Genomic DNA, 25,568 nt, shown 5'->3' with positions numbered 1-25,568 from the left:
GCCCGCCTACCAGCTCAGTGCTCCGTGCGTCGCCGGTCTCGCCAACTCATTGGTCTGTGGCTCGGGAAGAGAGCTGGACAGGAGACCAAGCCAACCGACCCAACTTTCAACCTTGGAGTTCGCCTGCGGTTACCCCTAGCTGCTGCTGCGGCGGTGTTGTTATCTCAGTTAGCCCAGGTAAGTATAAGCGCTGAACTTTTATGGTTTTGTATGAGCGAAATCTGAGCCTAATTATAACGTCCCTGTAACCTTTGTTTTTTCAGTGAATTTCTATGTTTTTTAATGTTATTTCCTAACTGTAATGTCCCTGTAACCTTTGTTTTTAACATTTTACTTCTTAACTGTAACCTGTTACCTTTGAGAGTGGGTTTGTGAGTGGCTGTATTGGTCTATGAGTGGGTGTGTGAGTAGATGTATGGGTTAGTGAGTGGGTGTGTGAGCAGCTGTGTGGGTATGAGTAGTTTTCTGAGTGCTTGTGTGGGTGTGCGAGTGGGATTGGGAGTGTCTGCATGGGTGTGTGAGTGGCTGTATGGGTCTGTAAATGGCATGTGAGTAGTAATGTGGTTGTATGGGTGGCTGTATTGGTCTGTGAGTGGGCATGTCAGTGGTTTTGTGGATGTGTGAGTGATTGTATTGGGGTGGGAGTGAGTGTGTGAGTAGCAGTGTGGGTCTGTGAGTGCATGGGAGAGTGGCAGAATGGATGTGAGGGTGGGTGTCTGTGTGGGTATCTGAGTGCCTCTCTGAGTGGATGTATCAGTGACTGTATCTGTGTGTAAGTAGGTACTTGAGTAACCATATGGGTCTGTGAGTGATTATGTGGGTGTGCAACTGTATGGGTCTGTGAGTGGATTGGTGAGTGTGTGAGTGGGTATGTGAGTGGCTATGTGGATCTGTTAATAAATGTGAGAGCGGCTGAATGGGTGTGTGAGTGGATGTCTGTGTGGGTGTGTCAGTGGCTGTGTGTGACTGGTCAGAACAGAACCTCACCTGCCCCTTAATTCAACATTAGTCCACAGTTCCGATTCACAAAGCTAATGTGAGCCAAAAGTCTAACTTTACAACTTTTGGTATTCACAGAAGTCACTTACGACTTTTGGTATTCACAGAAGTAATTTCTGACTTGTATCTTTACATCCCCACCCGGGCCGGAATCTCCGCACTTGGGGCAGAATCTCCACACTTGGGCCAGAATCTCTGCACTCGAGTCATAACCTCTGCATTTGGGCCGTAATCTCTACACCGGGCCGGATGGTCATTGTCTTTAATGCTAAACACCTATGCAAGTGCTTACCACCCCCCCCCACTCCAACTGAAACACTGCAGTCCAACAGCCAATCACAGCCTTGTAGCAAACATAAAAGCATACATGACACATACAAACCTTCCAACATGTGACTGAATGTGTTTGTTGCTCTGCCCCTTGCAATGCGGCAAGAACAGCCGAGGAGGAGGAGAGTAGAGAAGATTTTCAGACAAAGGATTAACCTATTTGGGATGTCCTGCCAAGATGTCAGGGCCAGATACTGTTTGACCCCCTGATGTCATCTTGGAGATGGGTTGAGAGTGGGAGCAGGAACTTGACTCTGTGACATGTCTCTTCCATGCCATCTCAGCCTATCTCAAGATTCTTGCTGCTCTCTATTTTATTTGCTTTGGGGTAATTCCAAAGGGTCTCTAGTGACTTTGTGGGCATCTCTCGGGTAAGCAATTCGCGGTGCTTGCATCAGGTACTGAGGTGCATCAATAGGAGAGGCTCCCTCCACATACAAATGCTCTATACACTGGACAGGAGACAAAAGGTAGCTAGGGATTTTGACCTCATTTCCCACTTCCCATGTGTGCTGGGTGCAATTGATTGTACCCATGTGGCTCTTCAGCCACCCCACCACATTGGACACATCTTCTGCAACAGACACCAATGGCATTCTATCAATGCGCACGGTGTCTGTGATGCCAGTGGCAGATTCATTGATGTGCATGCAGTGTGTCCAGTCAGTACCAATGACAGCTTCATATTCCGCATGTCACCTCTTGCACGGCGGATGGCTGCGGGAGAATTTGACAACATGTGGCTACTGGGTAAGTACCAAGCACAAAACATGTGGGATATGTATAAATGTAATGTATGAATGTCATTTCACATAAACAACCATTTAACAATAAGAATCCTCATGCCACATACACGGCTTCAACAGACACTGCATGTACCAAAGTATAGATCATGTTCTGTACAGATGCACAAGGGAGATGTAATCAAGTGCCCTATTTTCCCTCCTCGGGTGATGCTGGGTATGCACTTTCCCCTCAACTCCTCACACCATACAGACGTGCAGCCACTGTACCTCAGCGTAGGTATAATAGGGCACACCTGCAAACCTGAGCCATCATAGAGCGCATTTTTGGTCTCCTAAAGACGCGAGTCAGATGTCTTGACGTGAAGGGTGGGTTTTAATGTACTCTCCTGACGTTGTGTGCAAGATCATAGTAGCCTGTTGCATCTTGCACAACATAGCTTTAAGTCATGGCTTACAAATACCTCTCGACCCTCAGCTCAGTCTGAATCTGGACAACTGGGCCATTGCACAGAACAGAGGGCAGGGTATGTAAGTCTGTGATCAGCTGGTTGGCACTTTTGTCACCTGAGCAACCTGTTGTGTTATGGACTAAAGGTGGTTTGCAGTCTCTTGTCAATGATGATGAAAGCTGGATATTTACAACTCTGTCCAAAAATTCCATCCTGAGACTACTTTGAAAGCCACACTGAATGTATGTAAACCACAGCTGTTGACATGAGTCAAAAGATTAGCCAAGCAATACGTCATCTGCAGATGTCAGCCTTCAGTGTTGTCAATGGCTATAAAGAATCCATTGCCTCAAAGGATTAAATGTATGGGCATGTGTGAGACCTCCCAGGACCTTTTGACAATGGATGTCTGATTCACAATGGGGTCTAACTATTGCATAGTGGATTTTTTGCCCCAAATGAAATGACTCGCTCACAACTGAGGGGTTCCCACAGTGAGTGATGATGAGCTTTGTGAATCAGGCCCTTTGTGTCTGGGATACACAGCACTGCTTCCCCTGAATTTACCATAAACCTACTGTCAACTCTTGAGCTGAGCGCAAAATATGGACTATCCAAGGGAGCATACTCTTCTGAGATGTGATGTGTTTGGCCACACCCTTTTTCCTGCCCAAACATAATTTATTGGTCCGTTCTACCTTTTGTCTCACGTCTCTATTGTTCCTTTTATGTGTCATTTTTTGAATCTCAGCTACAGAGCAGTAGGATGGCAGAGGATCTGATCTGTGACAGAGGATGGCTCAGAATGAACAGAAAATGGCTTCCAGCAACTTCCTGTGCTGTATTTCCTGCTGCCGCTTCCTGTATGACATTTCCTGTATGAACAGAATGGGTTCCAGCCATTGTCAGAAATCTCCGGCCATAGTGCGTGCTTCCCGTATGTGGAGTGTAGGCACCGCATAAGGAGCGCAGGCTCTGTATGCGGTGCCTCAGATCTGCATACGTGCTGCATACGTCCGCATACGGGGAGTACGCACTTGGGCCGGAGATTTTGGAAACGGGCCACAACCCAATCTCTTCATGCAGAAACTGACATACAGGAAGTGGTAGACAGGAAATACATCACAGGAAGTTGCTGGCAGCCATTTTCTGTTAATTCTGAGTCATACTCTGTCGCAGATCAGATCCTCTGCCATCCTGCTGCTCAGTACAACCCAAGTACCTCCAACATGGCTGAGGGACTTGAGGAGAAAGCATCCCCATTTACTGAAAGGGAATTGGATATCCTAGCATAGGGGGTGTTTGAAAAATTCCCTCAGCTGTATGGGGGGGCCGAGGACCAGTTGAGCAATGCAGTGCGTGCCAGACTCTGGTCTACCATTGGGGAGTGCTGCAGTGCAGTGGGCGTCTATGCACAGTGAGGCAGGGCATGCCATATGCGCTGGAAGGCCCTAAAGCGCTGGGCCAGGATCAAGGCCCTGGAAATCTTGGGACAGTCCTCCTAGCATCATGTGCACCGGCCCGCCTCTCACCACTGTACAGGAGGTTCCTGAGGGTAGCCTGGCCGACCCTCCATGCTCAGCTGGAGGAGCATGAGCAGCAGAGGGATGGTAAGTGCATTAACTGCAATATGTGTCTGAAAGTATGATGTGAGGGAAGACAAAGCTGTACCATCAGTTGTCTCATGCCTCCATTCACCTATTTTGTGCAAATACAGCAGTCATTATAAGGTCAAAGGCTTGCTGTAGCACATAGAATGCACTGAGCAGAGTGCATTCCGGGAGCTGTAGTTTTTGAAGGCCACCGGGGGAATAGAGCCACACATGTGCATTTGTATATAAAATTGCATTGCCAGCACCATTACCAGTGAGCCAAGGGCCTTAAAACTGATGTGTGCATTGGGAGAGGAATGGTACAGACACTGTCCAGTGTGTGGATGAGAGGCCCTTGGTTGTTGGATGCTGTGACTTGCATTGCCTTTGGTGCGTGTCTCAGGTCTCCATTTACCTATTCGGTTCAAATGCAGCAGTCATTATAAAGCCAAAGGCTCGCTGTAGCACATAGAATGCACTGAGCAGAGAGTGCTTCTGGGAGCGGAAGTTTTGTATGCTATCGGGGGAATAGCACTGCCAGCACCATTACCAAGGGCCTTATAACTGATGTGTGCAATGGGTGAGGAATGGTACAGATGCTGTCAAGTGTGTGGATGGGAGGCCTATGGGTGTTGGATGGTATGACTTGCATTGGCTTTGGTGAGATTGCCAACAGTGGCTAGTATGTATTTTGTCCAGTCAAGAAGCTGTAGCAACTACCCACAACTGTTCACCAGGGCACAGCACTACCTGAGCAGTCTTTCAAGGCAAGACATGGCCGTAGACTGTCTGCTGTTGTGAGGAAATATTAATATGTTAACTCCCCACTCAGCAAATCTAATATCACAGCCCCTATTTGTTTATGTACACCCAAATCTGCATTTGTGTTGTCTTATATAATGATACATAGCAGATGACATTTGTTAGAAAGTGTTAAGAGTGCAGAGACTCCATATCACAGGACCATGCCATGTATCTAGGTCCTATGGACAACCCTCTGTAGTTTGCAAATCACTGATACATTATACATTCTTCAACAATGCATAATGTCTCATAGTTTCCCCTTTTAAATCTCCAGTTTATGTAGAAACTGTTGATTGCACTACATGAAAACTCTTTAATGTCAGTATGTGCACAGTAATCAACAGGTGAATAATGTATTGTAATGATAACCTTTAGTGCATCCTACATATTTTGACAACAGGTCTTTGATTTACGCCTCAACCTTTTTGTAGCGTATGTTTGAAACTGACACTTGCTGTGGTCAGTCTCCTTCTTGTTGAAATGAAGTACTGTTTCCACATAAAACGTTATTGGTAATTAAATTGTGCACCATATAACTCTAACAACGTGAATCTGACTTGTCTCCAGTACTACTCTATTTCTATTATGTACATGCACATATTTACACATAGTCAATTTATGCCGTATCTGTTGGTGGACCCTTTAGTACCTACTTCGTTTACTAAAATGATCTAGTTGTTTACAGAGTAATTTGAGGGGCAGTAGCTTTGAATGTCATTGATTTCATCAATGATGTTATTTGAGATGTCATCAGTGATGCCAACAATGTCATGAGTGATGTCATATATGAGGTTCTAATCAGTAAATGGCGGGGGTGCAAGTAATAGTTTGCTCATTGAAGTATAACTGGTGAATTTCAGTATTTTCTTGTTTTTAACTTTATCTCCTAATTATAACATCAGTCTAGCCTTTTTTCAGAAATCAATGTCCTTGTGACCATTAGGAGAATTGTTTTCATGAGTTAAGCAATTGTAATTTGATAGTGAAGTAGTGTGGCTCACTGGTTAGAGGCGGCAGACCCGAGAGCAGAGGACGGCCCGGGACCAGGGTTCGATTCCCGGCGCGGCAGGTTTCTGGACCAGGGTCAGCGGACTCGATAATTCTCTCGCCTCGGTGCCCACTCTGATCAGCGATCACACTCGGCAACTCTGGGCATTAGCTTGCCTCATCTTCACTAACGGCCCCACCAGACCGCCGGGGATGCCTGGTCTCACCCTGGAGATACCCATTAAGGGACCATCTCTCAGGGAAGCCAGGAAGGGTTTCGCAGCGGTCGAAGCGCGGAGATACTCCCCTGGGAGTGATTCTAGCGCTATATAAACACGCAAATTAAATTAAATTAAATGTGTGGGGCAGGAAAGAGAGTCAATGTGTGTTCTTAAATAGATTTGCTTTAAATAACCTGTAGTTGGGCCACATACATTTTCACTGCCATAGCATACATAATAGGTATGCAGATGTAATATGCTATTTATTGCCATTTTTAATGTGAAGAGGGGAGTGTCAATGAATCATAAGAGGCAATGATATTCCTTCCCTAGTATGCTCACTCCCTGCCCGGGGGTGCAGATTTCCTTCTAAATGATATTTCTCCAAACTTGTGGATGATTATGTACTAGGTGGATTTACAAACACTTACAGACCAAGGCATCCCCCACTCGCAAAGAAGGTGCCTTCTCGTGCACTTCTAGGTGCTTCTCCGGCACTTCCCACCTTGCACCTTTTTTTTATTATTAAGATTTTCAGCCTCATAAAACAAGATACAAACAATATGCCTGAGGAAATATAAATTTTATGGTCAAGTTGTGTTCCCTAGCGTGTACCCCACCGTCTCCATGTACCAGCTTAAAGTGCATGTAACTTCCCTCCTGTGCCAGCTATGAAGACGCAAATACATTTGCGTCCAACGTTAACATGTCCTCTTTCAGACCCACCCTGAATGGGTTGAATAGTCCGTTCCTAAGTATGCTATGCCAACGTCTTTTTGTAGTGTACCTTACACGTTTTTCAGCTCTGGCAAAGTAGGCCCTGAATTTCTGCCATCGAGCCTTTTTTCTGGCTTCTGACTCTGAAAGCCTCAGCCCAGGCTGCCTCTGTACCCGTGAACTCTGACTTACTTCCAGCGCGGCCCACCGCGCTTAGCTCAGCCTGCTGCCTGCCAAGACTGACTACAACCTTCGAATTATCTGTTCCGCTCCTCGAAAATACATTCCTGCCTACTAGTTTCAGTAAACATTCCCCAGCTGCAGAGCCAAAGGGCCGGCCTGTCTCCGTGCAAGTAATTCATAGCCTCTGTTACCATGCTCCCATGGAAGGCCCATGCCCCCACGCTTCTCATGCAGACACTCAGGCGCTTATACACGCACTCACAGTCAGTATAGAATAGCTTCTGCCCCAGAGACCTTTTCTGTCCAGATAATATGGTTCCCAAACATCAGATATTAGATATGATAGAAGTACAAGTTGATCTGACATGCCAGACTTCTGTCTCTTTCCGCTAGTGTAAATGTCAAGTTCCCTGCACCCTCCAGTTTCACGTCAATCACACGTCATGCAGCTGCGCGCGCATCCAAGTTTCCGATTTCTGCTGACATTGCAACATTTCTGTTTAGTGCCACCCCCATGTGACACCTACCTGTGACGTTTCTAGCACACACCTCTAGTTCACGCCTAGTCCACGCCTTCTGATTACGTACTAGTAACACGTGGATGCTGTTATCTTGTCTTCTCTCAGCTGTTACGCCTCTTATATTGGTTTCTATGGTGTAAATTAAGTATATAAGCTATGTATTGTCAATAAAATATTGCTCTATCCCTTCCTGGACCCTGTGTGGTGCCAGGAATCCGATATCCAGTTCCGGAACGATTCCTTTTTAAGGAATAAAACCCCTAAGAACTCTAACACCACTGACTCTGTTTCTTTCTTTCCGATTGAGTTATTATTGATTAAGTACTTACCTGCATAGAAATTAAGACGGTAAATTATATATTTACGACATTTTGGCGCCCGAATAGGGACCCCTCCCCCACCTCACGCGCCGGTTGTTGCGTTGCAAGCTCTGTCCCCTGCCATCAGTTAGAAGGAAACTACGCGTACCGGCAGGATTTCCTGCATCTCCCTCTGGCCCACGGAGGTGACGAAGACTGCGATCAGTACCCAGACGAGGCGGTGAGGAGTGCGGAGGATCCCGACCAGAGCCTAGCCGAAAGAAGCAAGGTCCGAGGTGTCAAGAGGCCCACCAGTTTTCCGAAGTTTTCCGAAGTTTTCCGAAGTATCCACGTGTCGAGTCGAGTCCAGTCGAGTTTTCCGAGGCCTTCTGTTTCCGTGCTTCCCGGTGAGTACCATTGCTGGGACGTATCTAGACGGGTTTGGGTACACAAGTCCGGTCTGCACTGTTTTTAGACAGTGTATCTGTACTGTTTAGCAGTACATCCGTTATTTCAAGTTTCTGCACTGTTTTAGCAGTGTATCTGTGCTGTTTAGCAGTACATCCGGTATAGGGGGTAGTGATATATGTCTCAAATGTCTTTTTCATGTGATTAATGTTGTGGTATGAGTGTGACTGTTTTTAATGTGTATTATTGTGTTCTTGTATAACTAGCTGTATCCAGTATTAAGTAGCAAGGATTGAGCATTCCGTACTAAGTAAACAAGATGCCGTTTTTCAACAAGTTAAAGCAGATAGGAACTAGGAAAGGGATACTAGAGGAAGAAATTCCTATCCCCCCTAGGGACACTCCAGGAAATTTTATGTACCATAGGCATGGCATAGATGCCATATTATATCTAGATTTATGGGCCGAGTATACTAAACATCTAGACGAAAGACACAGATGGCCTGTTACCGGAACATGGGATGCCGAGTGCATCATGAAGGTAGAGGAAGCACTATGGAAAAAGAAAGCCAGACAATCTCAGAAAGACGCCATAGAGTTTTGGCGTAAGGAATCACATAAGCGTGCTGAAAAAGAACTACGTAGAGAAGACAGACTTAGAGAATCCGATAAAGAACAAGAAAACGAATTAGTTACTGAAGGGATCCGAGTAAAATCAGAGCAAGTAGACCGCGCACGAAACAATCTCGTAAACGGTATGTATCTCGCGGCCGAGGGTTCGCCTGAGGCCATTTCAGAAATACCGAAAAATCTGCTGCCACCATTGGTTCCAACTAAAGTAAGTCACAGGACCACTAAAGACATATTCCTGAATTCCTATCTAGAGGATGTAGCACCCGCTTACACCAATCTGCCTGTCCGCGCCCTGCCTAACGACAGGGACGGGGGTGGTAACCCGCCCCAAGATCATATTCCGCCAGTACCACAACAGATTCCTCCTGTTCCACCACCTCCACCACTTCCGGTACCTAAAGTTGATTTACCGAAACCACGTCTACCTGACCCTACTAAAAGACAAATTCAAGTTCACATACAGACTCCACAGAGAGATAATGTCCAAGCTTCCGCCTCAGGAGGTGCGACCGGGGGTCTTCACACCCCGCCATTAACACACAGAGTAAACCTTAGGGATATGCAGAGTCCTTTCACGTTCAAGTCACCCCGTCTCGACATACTCAAAGAAAACCTTTCAGTTTGCAGATATGATCCAGTACCCGGCAAAGACGATAGAATGATGATGGCATCACTACGGTTAAGATCTGCTACTGATTTCCTGCTGTACGTTGCAGGAATGAAGGAACGCCTAGATAGAATATATCAGTTCATTCAGACTGGGAAAGACCCTGACAGTATTAAGGATGCCATGGAGCATCAGAAAGTTGACGTTCAAGCACAGATACTACGTTTTTTCATAAATTGCCTAATAAGAGAACGAGACAGGCCTGGGACAGATCAGAGTGAATTAGATGCACTGAACAAGTGGGGTCAAAATATATCTGAAGGAAAACACGACAAGGGGACTTGCATAGCCAGTATGTACAGGAAAATAAGAAAAGAAGTGATAGACATACACAAAGAAGAGAAAGAAAAGGCTTCCTCTGAGGAGGAAGAAGAACGTGAAGAACCAGAAAGGACTACAGACACTATAGCGTATGTAGGTAAGGGAACTTACCTTAGGAAAGGCACTCGTCCAGAAAGCAAGAGAGTTTTTCTCTCTGCCTTAACAAACCCGAATTCTTCTGAACATCAGTTCCAGGAAACTGATAAAAGGCTCCGAGAGAGAATGGGGTACCATGTACTCAATTCTATGGATGAACAAGAACTAGCCCGGTCAGCCATATTATGGACTGAAAATCCGGATATATACAATGATGACACCGTAGCGCAGACATTCCTGAACCTTTCCCCAGACGAGCAGAAATTAGCAGGTGTATACATGATTCAGCACCTCCTCACGAAATACAGAAACCAACATTCTGATCCAGGTCCCTTACACGAAACATTAGAAGCACTTCTCATGGATAGATGGAGAGGTCTCAGTACCAAGTTAATACAAATAATTCTAGAACAAAGACATAGATACAACACTTTTATAAGCTCCGAATATGTTCCCGCTCCGCCCCCAGAAAGAAAAATGTATCATATAGAACGTCTGAATGGCATTGAAAGTCAGAACCCCTTACGAGAAGTGCACCCAGTTATGGGTGAGGATCATACCTTGAAACGTGTGTATGTACACACACCACTGACTAAGTTAGAACTGTTAGAAATGAAGAAACTAGTCCCGTGCCATGATAAAGACCCTGCAGGTTTTCACAGAGAGCTTAAAGACATGTTACTGATGGGGGATTACACATATGAAGATATCATGAAAATGCTAAAAGTACTGTTGCCCACGGGCATCTACGAGAAACTAAAGGAAAAAGAATGGGAGGTGGGAGACAAAAAGATTGTATGGGCAGAAATAGAAGACGAAGAGAACAAACGTGTCCCAGGGGTAGGCCTTGGGGACAAAACTAAAGCATTACCAGGTTTGATAGTACAGGTTCTGCCAAGATTGCTGACAACTAGAAAGGAAGACTGGGATGCAATCTCAGCATGTAAACAGAAACCCGACGAAGATACTAGTGACTTCTATTCAAGATTCGAGAAATGCTTTATTATTAATAGTGGTCTAAAACCAAGTAGCGAGTCGTACCCGCATCTTTTTGTTTCAAAATTAGTCGAGAATTCCCTGTTAGCAGTCAAAAATCGTGTATACAAGGTTGAGAGTACATGGCAAGCAAATACGCCATCACAGATGTTACAAATGTTACAATACCATCAGAACAGAATTAGAGAAGAACAGGATCAGGAACAGAACGTATGAAAGACACGAAAATGAAAATGTTAGTAGCCCAGTCGGTCCCTACTGACGGCCACAGAAAGGGTACGACCCAGACAGGTCACGCCGCAGCTCCCGTTAAAGGGACATGCAATTACTGCAAGCAGCCAGGTCACTACGTACATGAATGTCCAGTTCTGAAACATAACATATCAACAGGAAAAACTAAAGAGAGACCGCATCCACCAAGACAAGATCAGGCCCAGCAACAGACCGCACAGAACGTACAGCCCATGCAGAACACACAGCCTATGCATGCCTCACCTCATACAGCACAGACAGTAGCGGTATCACAGCCACAGCCCATGGCCGCGACTCAACAAGTTTCTCAACAGATGTACCAGTATGCCCAAGCTGCTTACCCCGATTACCAACGATATGCATGAAACAGCCTAGAGAGGGAGATGGGTTTGCCTCTTATCGAAATTCCTGTAGATCAAGAAGGTCCTTATGTACACAGTCAAGTATTGGGAAAAGACAGAAAGTTTTTAATTGACACAGGGGCAAGCCGCACCACAATAAGCCATGATGAAGTCCCAGGGGCACCCCTCTCAGGCTCACAGAATGTTTCCCTTGGTTTTTCAGGACAGCCCATTGTAAATGAAGTGTAAGAACCAGTCCCCCTGGCTGTGGGTCCATTATCACGAGTTACAGACTTGTTACTTACGAAATCATGTCCAGAAAATCTGTTAGGAATAAAAACATTGAAGGCTCTAGGAGCCATAATTTGCTGTTCCCCGGAGGGAGTTAGACTCTTTCTGCGGGATTTCAAGGGTCATTACGTTTTACGAGAGTTTGACGTCAGATTGAAAAATGTACCAGATCACTTGTGGGCAAAAGGCCCAACTGATGTAGGTTGTATGCATATCACACCATACCGTGTTACACTCAAGACAGGAGTTGTATTACCACGAATCAGACAATACAAGTTACCACCCGATGCTGTAGTGGCTTTACTGGAAATCATTGAAGAGCTCATTGCCCAAGGAGTGGTCGTAGAGACCGACTCCAATATCTGTAATTCACCCATCATTCCAATTCTTAAACGTACTGACCCCAATGCACCGCCAGTATATCGGCTGGTGATTGATCTCCGAGAGCTGAATAAATGCATTGTACCACAGTACCCTGTGGGCCCTGATATCTCTTCCCTATTAACTGCTATTGATTCTGAAGCAACGTTCTTCACTGTAATTGATCTCAAGAACGCTTTCTTTAGTGTACCTATTGATCCAGAGAGCCAATATCTCTTCGGATTCAGTTTAAATGGACGAAGTTTCAAATTTTCCCGCGCACCTCAAGGATTCACAGAAAGCCCCAGCATCTATAGTCAAGCACTGAAAAGACAACTAGATTGTATTCAAATGCCAGTTAACACCGCTTTACTGCAATACGTCGATGATCTGCTGATCACCGCACGAAGTGAGCCCGAATGTGAACAAGCATCACTGACAGTATTACATTTTCTGGCCGACAAGGGACACAAGGTGTCTCCTTCGAAGCTACAATTCTGTGTTCAGCAAGTTGTGTACTTGGGTCACTTGCTGTCCAAAGTGGGGAGACAGCTCACTCCCGATCGCATTCAGTTAATTGTAAATATGCCACAACCCCAGACACAAAAGGAAGTGCGGGCCTTTCTAGGCCTCACCTCGTACTGCAGACAATGGATTCCTCAATATGCATTTTTAGCCAAACCACTCATCCAGTTAACGACACAGGAGGCAGCGACTTCGACTGTCCTCCCTTGGACTCAGGAACACACACAAGCCTTTGAGGAATTAAAGAAAGCATTATGTTAAGCACCAGTTTTAGCGACACCTTGTTACAGTAAACCGTTTACACTTTTTGTTACAGAACGTGATGGCACAGCATTGTCTGTCCTCACTCAAGACCAAGCAGGTTCACATAAGCCTTGCGCTTATTTTTCAAGTACATTGGATTCAGTAGCCCAGGCACTCCCTGCGTGCTTAAAGTCAGTAGCAGCAACAGCACTAGCAATCAGACAGAGCGATTCAATTGTTTTAGGCCATCAGTTAACAGTACAAGTTCCACATTCTGTAGAAGTTCTTTTAAACAGAACCCAGACTCAGCACTTGACTATAGCACGACTGACAGGTTACGAATTAATGCTGTTCCAGCCACACATAGAAATCAGACGCTGCAGCATTCTGAACCCCGCAACACTGTTACCTACAAGTATGACAGATCCAGCCCCGCATGATTGTATAGAAATCATTAATGCAGTAACAAAGCCTCGACGAGACTTAACAGATGTTCCACTGACAAATCCAGACCTGACACTTTACGTGGATGGTTCATGTATGCGAACAAGTACAGGAGAATTAGTGGCCGCATATGCAGTGACCACTGAAACCGAAGTAAAAGAAACACATCGTATTGACACACTGTCCGCTCAAGCGGCAGAGCTTATTGCTCTGACCCGAGCCTGTATACTAGCCAAGAACAGAAATGTCAACATATACACTGATTCCCGTTATGCGTTCGGAGTTGTACACGACTTCGGAATGTTATGGCAAGAACGAGGTTTTCTGACCTCTCATGGTGCCAAGATCCAACACGGTCCCCTCATTCAAGCACTGTTAGAAGCAATACATCTGCCTTCAGGCATATCCGTCATGAAGTGTAAAGCACATACTAAAGTTACAGATTCTGTTTCCCAGGGTAACGACCTGGCAGACCAGACAGCAAAACATACAGCACTGACGCACACTCAGACAACTGATATGACAAAGACAATAGGACCGACAAATTGTATGACAGTCAGGGATCCCACACTAGATGTTATCGATATTCAGACACATGCTACCCCAGATGAAATAAAGAAATGGATTGAACTAGGAGGGATCCAGACAGATCAAGGTTGGATGACGAAGGGAAAATCTACATGGTTTCTCCCTGATTCTATGGTTCAAGTCATAATCAATACAGCACATAGTCCAGCACATCTAGGAGAGAAAGCGATGTTAGACAGTTTACAAAATCTTTGGAGCAACAAACACTTACGAGCAGCAGCAAAACAGAAAGTGCGTACTTGCATGATCTGTTGTCAGTTCAATCCAGGTAAAAGCGTCCCTGTAGAGCAAGGTGGATTTCATCCTCCCGATCACCCTTTTGAAGTCCTCCAGATGGATTATATCCAGATGGACCGTTGTCGAGGATTCAAATATGTTCTCGTAATTGTTTGTGCACTGTCCCGTTGGACCGAAGCATATCCAGTCCCAGATTACACTGCTCCGACCACTGCCAAGCAGCTGGTTCGTGAATTCTTCCCACGGTACGGCATGCCTCGTGTCGTGTACTCAGATAACGGTCAGCCATTCTCATCCGAATTAATGAAGCAAGTTTCCTTGCTGCTAGGATATCAATGGAAATTCCATTGTGTCCGACATCCCGAAGCCGCAGGCCTTGTAGAGAGGCATAATCAGACATTAAAGACCCGCCTTGGTAAAATATGTCAAGAGAAAGGGGTCGACTGGATAGTCGCCCTGCCAGTGGCACTGTTCTATATGAGAATGGTTGCCCATTCGAGATCAGGACTATCCCTGTACGAAGTGGTCTTTGGTAGACCACCGAATATGTGGGGGACGCCCATTCCTAAGAAAATTACTGATGTTGATTGCAATATGTTGACAGATTACCTTGCCTCCTTGATGTCTGCACTCCAATCATGTCGTTCACAGGTTGCCGCAGCCTTCCCTGACAACACTGATGTAAAGCCGCATGATGTCCGTCCAGGCGACCTGGTGTTAATAAGGAACTTTGACAGGAAAAGTCCGCTGGAGCCCCGCTGGAAAGCGCCGAAGACCGTTCTACTTACTACGAGGACAGCGGTGAAAGTGGAGGGCAGAAAGGGGTGGATCCACACGAGCCATATCAAACTATGCAATGAACTGAAACCAGACCCAGGCTCGTCCACCCCTTCCAAAGACTGTATCAAGCCCAGTGACTTTAAAGTTTCCGAACGTGAGAAAACTCCCCAAGAGGAGTATAAACTCAAGCTTCGATCTAGCAAGTCAGACAGTTTAATTGTTTAAGTCCTCCCCTAGGTGAATCGGTTAAATAGTTTCTGACATGTATCCCCTAGATCGAGATAGAGAGAGAGAGAGACAATTCAAGAAACGTACATACTGCAAATCACTGCGTAGTCACTGTATAGTGACATTGTTAATAATGTTTTTCCTAAGTCTTCTGATTATTGTTGCAGGTATACTCCTTCCTATCTATTGCCCTATTTTCAAGCGTGAACAATCTGCTTACAATGTTTCTGCTGAACATTCTTTTAGCGAGTTACCTCCACATGAACTTTCTTACAGACTTGCGCTGCGCAACAACACATTCATTAGTATGTTACATCATTCCCATCAGACTAATAATGCTACCAACTGCTGGATATGTGGCCGACTCCCTCCCTACCAGAATTACAAGGGAGCTCTGCCCCTCTTTCCGTACCCGTTCACTCACAATGGCTCCTGTGGTGCATGGTTCAAAATAATTAATTCCTTAGATCCTGATATTGCTGTTTTCGAAGGGAGCTGGGTTTGGGGAAACTTGAACTTAGTTCTGCTCGACGTCTGTTACCCTGATAAGGAGGGACTCCCCACTAGAATAGGAACTGATCTAGAAAATGAAGTTTATGGATTAGGTAATTACACAATTAACCTTATGATTCTTACTGTTGAATCCGAAGCTGCACCAGTTCTGCCCGCTATGTCAGTATTGCCAGTCACTGGTGAATTATGTGTCAGAAAGAAAGGTTCAGTACACTTAGGTCATAGTGAATGTACTACTGTGGTCGAATTCAGTGATCATGGTAAATCGTCCTTTAAAGCTATCCGTCATTCCTATTTTGTTTGTGGTCATACCGCATACATATGTTTACCTCTAGATTGGGATGGTACCTGTTATATTGCATTCCTTGTGCCACCTGTTTTTCTAGCTCCTCCTGATTATCACAGAAATACAAATCTAGTAAAGAATAGACTCAGAAGAGATCTCTCGCTTGTCGACTACACAGAAACGGCATGGGAACAATACACCGATTTTAATAAAGGATTCTTTTTCTTTTTAGGTCCTGTCCAAAATAGTAAACTAATACGCAGATTAACTAGAACACTTGAAGCAGTAGTGAATGAAACTGCCTCCGCCCTAGGTAACTTAACCGAAGAACAGTCCGCCATGCGGGTTGTTGTCCTTCAGAATCGTCTTGTTATTGACGTCATCTTGGCAGATAGAGGTGGAGCCTGTAAGGTCATCGGGTCAAGTTGCTGTGTTTTCATTCCAGAAAACGCGCCATCTGTATACAAAGCTATTACACGTCTTCATAAAATTGCTAATCTGATACATCAGAATCCAGGCACCTGGACTTGGTCCGGTTGGTTCTGGACAACGTTAACCGCTTGGGGATGGAAGATCCTATCCTTCCTAGGCATTGGCCTAGTCCTAGTATTCAGTTGCTGCCTGTGCTTACAGTGTGGGCCAGCGATTTGTGGACTGTGTGCCACATCATGCATTGAACATTCCAGTTTTCTTTCAAAACGTGAAAGAAAGAAAGAAGAGCAAATGATGTTACAAGAACAAACTGATCGATTCATGAGGATCGATATATCATGAAGGGTCCGTAGGGAACAAGGAGGGAATGAGGAAATATAAATTTTATGGTCAAGTTGTGTTCCCTAGCGTGTACCCCACCGTCTCCATGTACCAGCTTAAAGTGCATGTAACTTCCCTCCTGTGCCAGCTATGAAGACGCAAATACATTTGCGTCCAACGTTAACATGTCCTCTTTCAGACCCACCCTGAATGGGTTGAATAGTCCGTTCCTAAGTATGCTATGCCAACGTCTTTTTGTAGTGTACCTTACACGTTTTTCAGCTCTGGCAAAGTAGGCCCTGAATTTCTGCCATCGAGCCTTTTTTCTGGCTTCTGACTCTGAAAGCCTCAGCCCAGGCTGCCTCTGTACCCGTGAACTCTGACTTACTTCCAGCGCGGCCCACCGCGCTTAGCTCAGCCTGCTGCCTGCCAAGACTGACTACAACCTTCGAATTATCTGTTCCGCTCCTTGAAAATACATTCCTGCCTACTAGTTTCAGTAAACATTCCCCAGCTGCAGAGCCAAAGGGCCGGCCTGTCTCCGTGCAAGTAATTCATAGCCTCTGTTACCATGCTCCCATGGAAGGCCCATGCCCCCTCGCTTCTCATGCAGACACTCAGGCGCTTATACACGCACTCACAGTCAGTATAGAATAGCTTCTGCCCCAGAGACCTTTTCTGTCCAGATAATATGGTTCCCAAACATCAGATATTAGATATGATAGAAGTACAAGTTGATCTGACATGCCAGACTTCTGTCTCTTTCCGCTAGTGTAAATGTCAAGTTCCCTGCACCCTCCAGTTTCACGTCAATCACACGTCATGCAGCTGCGCGCGCATCCAAGTTTCCGATTTCTGCTGACATTGCAACATTTCTGTTTAGTGCCACCCCCATGTGACACCTACCTGTGACGTTTCTAGCACACACCTCTAGTTCACGCCTAGTCCACGCCTTCTGATTACGTACTAGTAACACGTGGATGCTGTTATCTTGTCTTCTCTCAGCTGTTACGCCTCTTATATTGGTTTCTATGGTGTAAATTAAGTATATAAGCTATGTATTGTCAATAAAATATTGCTCTATCCCTTCCTGGACCCTGTGTGGTGCCAGGAATCCGATATCCAGTTCCGGAACGATTCCTTTTTAAGGAATAAAACCCCTAAGAACTCTAACACCACGGACTCTGTTTCTTTCTTTCCGATTGAGTTATTATTGATTAAGTACTTACCTGCATAGAAATTAAGACGGTAAATTATATATTTACGACATGCCAACAGTTACCTCATGTAGGAAAACATCTCAGTTATGTTACATTAACAGTGATGCCAGTACAATCATTTCAACCCCATCGTCACCCGGCGGTATTCCCGCATACCTCATTATACATTATCCCATCTCAGGAGCCTACAGTAAGTAAGCTGTGAGTGTGCCCCAAATGTCTTTAGGACGTGATGGCACTGGCAGTGCCTTGGCAAAAAGTTCCAATAGTTCCTTGCAATATATCATATCAAGTTGCCATTGTTTAGGCTTAGGTGTGGATCTTTTTCCCCAGTGCATGGTCACCCGCCATTTCGCTAGGAGCAGTTCCGTCACAAATTTTCGAGTCGCTGGTAGTAGCCGTTTGACTAGGCCAAGTAAACGCATGTGGGGGGGTGCAGTTCAATGGTTCCAGTGCCATGTTTGACAGGTCTTTCACCAGCTGTACCCAGAACTGCTGGACAGGGGCGCAGAGCCAGACTAGGGGGAGATTTACAAAAAAGTTGTGCAACGCACCGCAGCCCCCCCCCCCCGTGAGGATGCGCTCGTTGCGCGACAGGGAGGGAGCAGGAGAGTGCCATATTTTTAAAGATATGGCTCTCTCCTCCCCTTTCCATAGCACCGGCGCTGATTTCAGCAGCCGTGCGCCATGCACACACCTAAGTGCTATAGCGCTAGGGTGTGTGCATGAGTGTAGCATAGGGGTTGTACAGGAAGCGTAACCTTCCTGTACAAAATTCTATGCTACACACGAGGGAAAGCTTTTCCTTCTTTGTATGTGTGCTACACAGTGCAGCATGCATGCAAAGTTGGAAAAGGAATGAGAAATTAAAGCATTTCTACTTCCTTGTGTCTAGTTGAAAAGGACGCAGTTTTCTCATGTTAAATTCAATCTACTGTTTTTAGTAAATTGGGTTTCGCGTAAGAAACCTTGGGTGGTTGCATTGGAACGCTCATGCACCGCCCTTGGCACGCCCCATGACGCAGAGTAATGCGAAGCAGCCCAGTGTGCTGCTTCGCATTACTTTTACGTTATTTCCAGCGCTACGTTAGTCACAACACAGCACAAAATCTTAGTAAATCTCCCCCTAAGTGTATAAAGTCAGCTTCTAATGCCCCACAACACGTGCAGTGTGCTTATCTCCTCATAATCCTTTTCTAAACAGCTAGCAGGAATGTAATACATTTGCTGTAGATATTTAAAATGATTAAATCACAGTTTGCAATTTGGCGTGAGCATTCCGTCAGCATACAACAGAAACCGAAGACCTCCAATGTCAGGTGTGTGTCAAGGGTGTTGTTCTATCTAGCTAATGCTGGATTCTGGGCTAACAGTTCATCCCCTTAGGCCGCGGTGTATAACCGTATTCCTAGGTTCCTACAGGTGGGGTTAGTAAACAGAGTTTGGAGCACTCCAAGTGCGGGTGTTTCTACCGGAAGCTAGGGCTATAGCACCCTCATGGCAGCCCTGAGACGGTAGTATGTGAATGTCAATAGCGGTGTCTGGCATTGTGTGTGTGTCCTATCTCCCATAGTTTTTAACCCTGCCTTATCAAGCAGAGGAAGTGTGTCAGCCTCATGGGTGACCGACAAGGCTGGGTGAAATCTCAGGGGGTGTGAAGGGCCATACAGAGGTCGTTTTTGGGCTTGTGCTCCAAGCATCCTACAAGGCAGTTGTGGTGCAGTGGATGTTGTTAATTTCTGTTCTAGTCATATATGTACGTTTGTGTGGCAAGATAGCGTTGAGTGGAATGAGGTGCGTGTCATCAGCCTCAACTGCCAAGTGTGGAGTACATGCGTGAGAGTTATACCAAGAATGTGTGAATTGCACCTGGGCGCATAAGTAGTATAGATGTAAGTCTGGCACCCCAAAGTCCCTTATGCATAAAAGAGTGTCATTACGTCCCAGCTGATTACCTGCCCATGCCACTGTTCTTATGTGCGAGAAGGGTTGTACTGGCACTATGGGGATGGTCTTCTAATTTCGACATCGCTCTTCCATAATTTTCACACACTACCAGATCTGGGTCTCTATGGACTCAGATCTCTAAATATTTGACAGAATCTGTGCTCTATTCTAGAGGATATTCCAGTGAGTGAGACTGCATGGTCGGAGTCAAGGGGAGCACAACTGATTTCACCCACTTTGTACCTAGGCCAGAATGCTGTTCGATTCAAATGTATTCCCAGAGGATCCGTCCTAGGTGTAGTGTGGGGTTGCAAATGTAAAATACCATATTGTCCGCATAGAAGGAGATACCTATAGGCTGCAATCGGAAGTGCAACGCAGAGTCCACATGCCTCTGTTGGAGCAGACATGCCAGAGGCTTAAGTGCAAGGTTAAATAGAATTGAGGATAGGGGACAGCCTTGTTGTGTACCTCTATATTTAGGCAATATCTCAGCCGGGTGACTATTAATATGCACTCTGGCCACTAGATCACTGTATAACAGACGTACCCACCTCAGGAAATCCTTGGATATTCCCATGTGATTCAGCATGGTGAATATAAACATCCACTCAAAGGAATCAAAGGCTTTAGTGGCGTCTAAAAGTATTGTTGCCGCCTACATATTGGGGTCAAGTTGTTGCAGTAGTGCGAATAGTGTACGCAAATTATGTGCTGTGGAGTGAGTCGGTATGAAACTTGATTGATCTGGTAGGACCAGGTTTGTCTGCAGTGACTGAAGCCTAGTAGCCAGGATTATTGCCAGTATATTGGTGTCTGTATTAATTAGCGATAGTAGAAGGTATGATACGCATTACTCGGGTTGCTTTTCATGCTTTAGTAACACGAGAATTCGTGCTTCACAAAGAGAGGGGGTAGAAATTGCTTAGTGTACGCTTCCGTGTATTTCACATGAAGATGTGGCTTGCCATTGGGGAGTGTGAGTATAGCTTCCTTTACCTCATCCTCTGTGACAGGGTGCACTAGACATTTCCGCTGACCCATGGACAGCAATGCTAGGGCCACATCGTCTAGGTATTCAGCAATCCCTGTTTCTGTGACCGAGCCGCAGGTGGCGCAGATACGGGTAAAAATCAGAGTAAGTGGACAGACATGCTGGTATGCCATACTTGACCCTTCTGTCAGGGTCAGTGATTTTGACAATATGGCTATGTGCTCAGGTGGTCTTCAATCTATGTGGTAGGTTGCGGTCGGGATGGCCTCTCTCCCCATAAGCCCGTGCCACATGCCATTGAGAGAGGTAGCGCAGCTCTCTCTCCACCATATCATTGTAGTTTCAAATTTTGGTTTCTAATGTTAGCAAGTCTATCAGGACTGGGCATAGTTTCATGGTCTTGTGCAGTGTTCGCAGCCTGTTCTCTATCTTGCACAGTTACATGCAATTTTCCCTCACAACACCAGCTTGTGTGCTTTTGCAAACCCCTCTGATTGTGACTTTAATTGCTCAGCAAAGTGTATATGCCCCTTCACAAAACCCACACTTTTTTCAAAATACTCTATAATGGCTGATCTCAATCCCTCTCGGTACACCTGGTCTAGTAACGCAGTTGCCTTACATTTTCATGTAAATTGCATAGGAATATGTGTGGGAATCAATACTACCAACTTGATTGTCTTATGATCTGATAGTGTTCTGGGGAGATGTTGTATCTCTGTGGCCCAGGCACACACCTCACGGGTCGTCAGCAAGTAGTCTAGATGTCACCACGAGCTCTGCACAGAGGATGTGAAGATGCCCTCCCGCCAATCAGGGGTTTACACCCTCCATAGTTCTCTATGCCTCTGCTTAGGATCCCGACAGTGTGCCCACCATGCCACTCTTCCCACGCCTACGGATTCTGCATTGGATCAAGATATTTATTAAGGTCCTCGCCCCACAGGATGTCAGAAGTTTGCAAAAATGCAGTTTGTTCCAAAGCAATGCATGAAATTCAGGGTCATCAATATTAGGTCTGTAAGTGTTCACCAGGGTGTCCAAGGTGCAGCATAGACTGCCCTACATTATGGCATATTTACCATGATCATCGTCTTGGTGTTAGTTACAGCGAAGGGTACAACTTTTTAAATTAACATCTACACTCTTCTAGAATATGAGGGGTAAGATGAGGCCAGTTGAACCGCCGCCCAGCGCGCACCTAAGGCACCCTCTGTGTGTTGTGTTAAGAGCGTCTCTTGGAGGATCGCGATTTAAGTGATGTCTATCTAAGTAAGCAAGTACCTGGTCTGTTTTATGGGGGTTGTTAAGCCGCATACATTCCATGTTAGAAGGGATATATGTCTAATTGGATACGCTATTGTAGCTTAGTGTGAATGTATAGGAGTCTGCACGATATGTCAAATGATGAGGCAGTGTGTGTAGCGATAGACTATGATAGTAAAAGAACATAAATGACATTGACCCCTTCCCCCTCCCACTTCAGGATCCCAATTATGCAAAATGCCTCCCTAAAACCTAGAAATAAAGAACATATAACTGTAAACAAAAAGGACAATCACCAACATTCGTTGCTATAGCATACTTAGAAATCATGCGGGGTGTACCCATGCAGGGGCGGCCAGAGTCCCAGATGGACGGGGGTAGCCGAGAGGCACTTTTGTTTCTGGCTAGTTAAGGTCTATTATGGGTGGAGTTTTAAGCAATATAGTAGTAAGGCAGGTTTGAGGGCTCTCAACTGGAAGACGTGCCGGCCACAGGTAAGTCAGGAAGCGCAGCATAGTGGTTTAGTAGCACAGATCAGGGGTATATTTACCTGTCCTCACAAACTCTCACCCACTTGATTCTGCCAGCTTCACATTCAGATTTATGCTTTGATTGCACCATGTGCAACTCACTGTCTTTGACGTAAAGTAAGTCATTGCCAGGGAGTACCATCAGCGGTCACGTCTGTAGCGACCGAGGTGCTCTTATTGTCTATCTCGGTGTCTGGCTGCACATCCACGGGGAAAGGTTTTTAAGGAATTCCAACACTGCTTTTGGTATTGTGAAAATGTTCTCGGTCCCTCGATGGTCAATATGTTGGCGCGCTGGGTAGCGCATCACGTAGGGTATCTACATCTACTGTAGCTTCTTTTTAATAGGTAAGAATTCCATACAGGCCACCTGCACTGATGCTGTGAAATCTAGGAAGAATGCCACACAACTGCCTTTGGCAGTTAATGCCTTTTTTTATTCTCTCGCCAAGTGGAGAATGTATCTCGATCACGGTGATTGGCTGTGGGGTGGCCCCTGGGGAGTCCTTGGGACAAGAGATCTGGTTGCCTTTTCTACCACAAGCAAGTGTGACAGATTGTCGGAGCCAAAAATGTCTGTGAGCTTAGTTTCCACGTGCAGTTCCATTTTTCTAGTGTTTGTTGATTCCGGTACACCACTGATACGCAGATTATTACGTTGGGAGTGTTTCTCTAAGTCTTTTTTTTATGACCACTAGTACCTTCTCCATGTTTAGGCATTTTGTGCTCTTCGAATGCTTATCATCTTCTGTTGTGGAAATGCACTGCTCCGCTGCTATTATTTGTACAGTTTGCTGGTCCAACTTGGTGGTAAGGTGGTCCATATGCTGGTTAAGGGTGTCAATCTTCCCATCTATGAAAAGCCAACTCTGCTGCATGGCGAGTAGTGTGCTCAAGTGCAGCTGTGCCCTGACTTGTTGCATCCATTTCCTGTTCTTTGGCTCCATCTTGTGGAGTCCTGGTGGCTATTCTTGCTTCAAAGGTGAGACACAGCTGTTCTTTGTAGTTTTTCCCATTGGAGACAGTAGGGACTGCCCAGCCACAGTGCAGGGGACTACTGGCTCCCTAGTCATCTCATGGTCTCCTGGGTTACTAGGTACTGCAACGCTGTCCACAGCCATTCTCCCAGCTCACCCATTGCTGACCGCGCAGTGCGTATAAGGCTCTATAGGCGCTGTGAGTCATGTACCACTGTGGTGTCTGGAGCACCCCGTTAAGAATATGGCTTAGCAGGGGGGGAGGGGGAGTGGCTTGGACGGCAGTGGGAATGGCTGTCTGAATCCGTCCCTCGGCACACAGGAGAGAAAATTAACCTATTTCAAGGAGATACATCTACACCTTTCAACCCAGGACCATGGGCTGCAAAACCACATGTCCTCTAGCACACCCGATTTCTGAATTCAGTGCCTCAGTCGACTTAAACAGCTGATTTCAGCACTGAAAAGCGGATCGCTGCGGACCCTACTGCTGAGCCCCAAAATAGCGCCGACTCCCGGCACTGATTAGCCCGCGATCTCCGCACGTTGGACCCCGCTTTCAGGCTGGACGGTCCGTCTGTCTCACCTAAGCAAGCAAACTTCTCACTCCTAAGGTGAGTGCTCTCACATACAGAATTCGGAAACAAAAGCTCACCCGGCTCACTTCGCTCCCTCGCACTCGGATGGCATGACCCTGTAATGGCGGAGGAGCAGTTGTGGCAGCGCTGCGAGCTCCCCTGCATATTGTGCCTGCAGGAGTGAGCCCTCTTCAAGAATCCCTAGCAGCTACCTATGCGGAGTGCTCTGTTTCTTCCCTCTCGCCAGCATCCCAGGGTTATGACATGCCCCAACAAACACAGACTCGGTAACGGCCAGCCTGATTCCACAATGGCGGCGACGTTAGGAATAAACCAGCGCAATGAGCAAGGGGGAAGACATGAGAGGCAGGAGGTATGAGAGGCGCTGAGCGCTGTGTTGCGGGTCGCAAGTGAGTACTAATATCACGATCTACAGTGACCTACATCGATCTACATTGTGAGGACTACTAAGTGAGGACTGCTAACACTGCTAACACGACCTACATTGTGAGGTCTTCTAAATAAGGTCTAATATCTTACAACCTGCTTGCGTTCATGAGAGGCACTAAGCGCTGTGATCCGTGATGAAAGTGGGGACGGCGAGGAACCCCCCACACTGCTTTCACAATCTACCTGTGACCTACTTGCGAATTAACTGGCCCGATCTACTTGCGACCTACCTGCGATCTACCTACAACCACAGAGTCTTAATGTAAGGAGCCCACCCAACGACAGCAACCTACCTGCCTTAGCCAGGAGATTATAACACTGATTGCCAACTGATTAGTAACCGACTGCCAAGTGGATACAACCGGAGAGCTGGGGTGAGTCGAGTTTCTCAAAACCCTCGTTCTGCCTGGTGACAGAGTCTTTTTCCATTGCTACCACCCACTACCAGCCACAAGAACCCACTGATCATAAACTGAGTTGGTCAAACTCACAGGGGTTTTTATAGAGTTGGGATCTGATCCTGCTTCCTATCTACCTTCTGCATAGGCTTAATGGCGGCACGCTGAAACCTCTTTCACCTCTCTCACCACTATATTGCCTGCGAGTAGCAGCCAGCTACACAAGTAAAACAAGTGAAGAGCCAGTATCTCTAGTCTTCCATCAGATCACAATCTACCCAGCAGTACCAACAGCACCCTTGCAGCTCAATCTATACAAGCGACGCACACTTATCTACCACTTACCTACCAGCTGCAGTGTGCTCACCTTCATCTGCACCCTAACTCACAGAACTAAC

The sequence above is a fragment of the Lissotriton vulgaris genome, chromosome 9 (genome assembly GCF_964263255.1).
Source record: "Lissotriton vulgaris chromosome 9, aLisVul1.2, whole genome shotgun sequence".
NCBI classification, from domain to species: domain Eukaryota; kingdom Metazoa; phylum Chordata; class Amphibia; order Caudata; family Salamandridae; genus Lissotriton; species Lissotriton vulgaris.
This window is presented reverse-complemented; position numbering follows the sequence as displayed.